We start from the raw sequence: 5145 nt of genomic DNA, 5'->3' as shown, positions 1-5145 counted from the left end.
CCCTAACTCCCAATATGATAAGGAAGTGAAACCTTTGGAAGGTAATTAGGTTTAGATGAAATCATGAAGGTGGAGCTTGCATGATGGGATTAGTGCTCTTGTAAGAAAAATAAGAAGCACCAGAGCTTCCCTCTCTCTTCTACGTAAAGCCTGTTAGCCAGGAAAAGAGCCCTCATCAAATCTTCCACTACCTTGATCTTTGACTTCCAGCCCTCATTACTATGGGAAATAAATGTCTGTTGTCTTAGCCACCCACTCTATGGTATTTGTGTATAGCAGCCCAAACTGACTGAGGCAAGTGTCAAATGTCAGGCTCACTTTTCCATGCTTCCTTTCTCTCCAGGATCTTGCCCTCTGAAGTGCTTACTGCAAAAGTAGATCTCTGCTGTTTTAGGACAGAACTTTAAATTAGCTGCTCTTGTTGTTTGAGGTAGGAGGCTTGGTTTGCACCAGGCTGGTGTTCCAGAGCCAGAAGCCAAAGTCTCCACTATTCCTTTCCCATAATTCCCCAGCTATAATCACGGCTAGCACAAAAATTAAGGTTTAGGGTATTGGCTTTGGAGTAATAAATTCCATCTGGGTGGGTATAAAAAAAGTACAAATTAGCTCAACTGATTGGAAAAGGTAGAAAATTATAGTTTTCTATTAAAGTAAATTATTCTAATTAAATTGGCACATGAGGCTTTTGAGCTTTTGAGCAGTCCCTCGAAACACGCAATATATCGCAGCTAACTTCCCAATATTTTTTCCTACAGAGAAGTGTACCTTTGGTTTATAGCAGCAAAAATTAGAGGAGCTCCTAACATTCCCAGCCTTCCACGAGGCTTTGAATCACACTGAAAGATGCTTGTTAGGTCCGTAGGAAGACAATGTGTTTGACTGTCTCTGAACCCAGGAAAACTCTTTCAACAAACATATAGCAACCAAATTTAAAGATTCTTATCTTCTCCAAAAGTTTCAGAAATTGTTCTTTTAAGGTGTAAATGTCCATTAAAACCAAGATTATAAAAAGAATAAATCGAAAAAACCAAACATAATTTTCCATAATAGAGATGTGATACAGTCAACTACTTGTCTGTTGACCACGGCCATTTCAAGCCTTGCCCTAGCAGACGTTTCGTGTCACATGGGCAAAAGGGCCATCAAAGCACAAAGTTCAACCTGCTATGGCAGAGTATCAAGAGGAACTAGTTAACCAGAAGGCCAGGCTGCATGCTGTATCTTGAACTCCATGTTTTACAGGGACAGAGGGACGATACGAGCGGTTGGGAAAGCTCAGAGTATCGATGGCAGGCACTCACATTTTGATAAGCAAATGATCTTTATTACCAACGCTGGGCATAACTGCCAGCGAATGTAAAGCTAAGGTTACTTAAGCGAAATGCCTTGGGAGCTAGATGGATGGAAATAAATCTGCGAGCGTGAGAGACCACTCCCTAAGAAGGTTATGGACTGGCTAATGTGATAATGTTTTGGTCTCCAAACACAATTGAGAGATTCAAGGCCACCAGCTCAAGTTGGATTGCTTTGGCTAACAAAATAAAGGATGATGGCAGGAAGTCCATGGGGGTCTCTCAACTCCCTGGAGGGACACACACGGGGGTGGGGGGAAATGGTTATAGGCAGGTTATAATCACAGAATCTATTAGGACTAAGTAGATCCTTGTAGATCCAGTCTAACCATCTTATCTTACAGAAGATGAACTGACACCACCCAGGGAACTCCTTCCCATCTGTCAGGACTCATATCAAACACCAATTCTTTTGCAAAGGCTTCCCCACCCTCCATCTGGAGGCATCCTTCCTTATCATTTTCTAACCTAGCGTGTGAGCTCCACAGTTTCAGAAGCTCAGGCAGACAGAAAGCCCTCCATGTTTCCTAAATGGATAAGTGAGAACCAGTGTATGCAAAGCCACAGAGCAAGCCATGGGCCAGTTGTCCTGTGCTCCAGGCCAGACAGTTCAGTCAGGTTTCAGTGCCAGTTCTCAAGTTTGAATACACTGTGCAAAAAGTAAAAGATTAAACAATTCAAACATAAGAAAAAATAGACATAATAATATAATAAACCATCATATGCCCATGACTGATGTCCAGTCTCATTTCGAACCATACCCACTTTCCTTACCACTACATAAAATGACTTAGGAATAAATCCCAGATATCATATCATTTCATCTGTAAATCTTTCAGCAGATATTTCCAAAACACATGAAAAATATCTTAAAATAGTTTTAAAATACCTCAAAATGTAACCACAGTATCCCGCTGAAATAATGTAATAACTTTTTAAATATCAAATATCCCACCAGTGTTCAAATTTACAAGTGTTCTATGAATGTCACTTGTTTTTCTTTTTGCCATTTGTTTTAGAATCTAAATGTGATTATTTTCCTTACAATTAATTATCGAAGAAGTCGGTCACTCGTCCCACAGTGTCACATGATCTGGATACCTGTGATTCTGTTCCCATAGTATTGTTTAACAGGATCCCTGTACTTGGTGTTGCACGTAAGCTGGTTGTTGATCTACTTGAGGCTGGATCGGCTGCGGGTTTGATTTGTGTGTGGGGACAGGAGCGTGTGGAACGTCAATACTACACAATCGGTGCTGAGTTTTTCCATTCGAAGGCACATCATGTCAAGTTCTCTCTCCTTCTCTCTCTCTCTCTAATTTTAGGGAGAGAGAGCACAAGCAGGGGAGTATCTTGATGGAGGGAGGGAGAGGGAGAGAGGGAGAGAATCCTAAGCAGGCCCCACCCTCAGCACAGAGCCCAGCGAGACCGTGGGATCATGACCTGAGCCAAAAATCAAGAGTCGGATGCTCCATTGACTGAGCCACCCAGGCACCTCCCAGGTTCTCTCCTCAAGTTGTCAGTAGCCAGGGCTTATCCTGCCTAGATCTGTTCATTCGTTAGGGATGCAAAACAGCAAATGTTCTATCTGCCATTCTTTCTCTTCACTTATGAGCCGGAAACGCTTTTAAAGAGAGAAAATTCCCCTCATCTGCCACCCAAGATCAGTTTTAAAACCGTTTCACCAAGACCACGCTTTCTCTCAAGTTAAAATCCTAAGTAGGGGCGTGAACAATTTTAAGCAAACCTTCATTTATTCTTTACTTTCTAGCCAAGAATTAACTGCAAGACGGGAAGCCTGACAGCTGCAGAAAAGACATGCTTGCTTCTTCCCTCACCACTCGGCTGCCGACCTGCCTGCCCTGAGATTTTCTTTAGAAGCATTTGCTCCAGGGCTTGCGCTGAAGGTCTACCCTTTCTCTTTGAAAATGTTTTCTCCTATAATTAAAGGAGTTTCTAATTTGGGGAAGAGATACAAATTCATCAAAATTATATATGTTTTAAAAAGTCATAATCCTGAAGCTGCCACATCCGGCTCCAGGGAAATCCTGAATTGAGGAAGGAGGCTAATCGGGACAGAATGTAAGACAATAGTTTATATAATCTTTCATTCCCAGAACTGGGAATATCCCAAGGAAATGCCAAGTAAAAAAGTAAAATCGGCGATTGATTTTGCATTTTGAGAAACTGACCAAGTTTCTCGATCAAATGCTCATCGCAAGTCTGACTCAAGGTTGAACAGATAAAGGAATCCTCCAGGGCACCCCCACTCCTGGGTCTTCGCATGATGTTATTTTGAAAAACCAGATCCTGGCAATCAGAGACCTCACTAGTTCCACCGCTGAGGAAATGAAGGATGTTTCGCCTCCAATTCCTGGCTCCTGTTAACATGCCCTGGGGTCCATGCTGGCGCCAGGCTGGGAGGGAGAGTGGTCCCTGTCTTGCTGTCTGCAGAGGTTAAACGGAATCTCTACTCCGGTTGAGGAAAGAAAGGCATCATTCTCATTAATTTCGTGAGGCCGGGACCCTCGCTGAGATGTGACTGTCCATCCCGTGGAGCTGTCCCGGCAGCGGGCACGCAGCCCCTCCTGGGTCACCTGGCTCCTCTTGTCTAGCCCAGACACCCCAGGACTCAGGACCGGAGGAAGATCCCGGCCTCTTTCCGGTAGCTCTTGCTAGGCTTTCCATAGGCTCCCTTATGGTTTGCTAACTCATACATACAGCGGCCTTGGTACAATCTGTTTGTGCCTCAGTCTCCCCAGGTAAAGTAATAAGGTTGGACCGGAGCTTTGATTTGCAGACTCACTGAGGAAGCGTTTCCAAAACGCTCTGTTAGGGTGCTCCTGGGGCCACACGGGATCCGACGTCAGGCCGGGGGCTGAAAAGGCCCAGGGAGCCCGCCGCCCGCCGCCGCCGCGCCTGGGACCCAGGACCCGGGTTCTCCCGCCTCTCCCTCCGGGGGCTCCACCTTTCGGCCTGGTCTCGCCCTGGGCCTAGGCGGGGTCGCGCACCGCTCGGGGCGGGTTCCGGGAGGCTGGGCGCGGCGGCCCGGGCTGGGTAGCCCCACCGGAAAGACTCGTTCCAGCCGGAGCGGGCGGAGGCCGGGCGGAAGCAGACTTGTCGTCCCCCCCCCCCGGGGCCCTCCCGGTCCCCGCCCCCCCGCGCAGGCCCGCCGGGGTCGGGGACTCGGCGGCTCGCAGCGGTGGCGCGCAGGTCACCCCCTCCCACGCCGGCCCCGCCCCCAGGCCGCGCCCCCCGCCCCCCCCCCCCCGAGGCCACACCTGGGCTCCGCCTCGGGGGCGGGGGCGGGGACTCCGGGAGCCTCGGAGGGGGAGGGGATAGAGGCCGGCCCGGGCCGGCGGGGCCCGACCCGAGCAGGGGACCCGTTGCCAAGAAACGGGACCCCCGCCTCGGGGTCCGACAGCAGCCTGGCGCAGCTGCCTCTTCTTCTCCCCACGCCGTCCCCGTCCCCTTATCGTGCAGAAAGGCTTCTGGAGCTGTGACGCTCAGGCGACCCCAGGAGGAGACAAGAAAGAACCTTGGACGGCGGCTCCGTGGCTGAAAGCCCCACTGGCAAGCCGGACGGCCACCCCCAGCCCCGCCGCGCCTCTGGGCCCCGGGGTGGGGCCGGAGATCGGGCCGCGGCCCTGCCCCCGCCGGCTGGACGGCCTCCCCCCACCCCCCCTTCCTCTGGTGGCCGTCGCCTGCAAACGCGGCGCGCTCTTGCGGAGCTGTGACGCGGCGGGACAGGCCCTTGACCGAAGGGCCGGCCAGCTCGGGTGGGGGCCGCGCA

At 49.9% G+C, this 5145-nt stretch overlaps 1 long non-coding RNA gene across 1 annotated transcript; it reads right to left on the bottom strand.

Annotated features, from left to right (window-relative positions):
- Nucleotides 1–1302: 1302 nt before the first annotated feature.
- LOC121011616 (uncharacterized) lies at nucleotides 1303–2737 on the bottom strand. Its single transcript, XR_005781675.1, has 2 exons — nucleotides 2398–2737; nucleotides 1303–2001 (listed from the first exon to the last, which is right to left on the bottom strand). It is a non-coding gene; the product is annotated as an uncharacterized LOC121011616 (long non-coding RNA).
- Between the last annotated feature and the right edge of the window lie 2408 nt (nucleotides 2738–5145).

Source organism: Herpailurus yagouaroundi, unplaced genomic scaffold (assembly GCF_014898765.1).
Source record: "Herpailurus yagouaroundi ecotype Mexico unplaced genomic scaffold, PumYag 194, whole genome shotgun sequence".
NCBI lineage: Eukaryota > Metazoa > Chordata > Mammalia > Carnivora > Felidae > Herpailurus > Herpailurus yagouaroundi.
The sequence above is the reverse complement of the archived record's forward strand: the minus strand, read 5'-3'. Positions and strand labels throughout refer to the sequence as shown.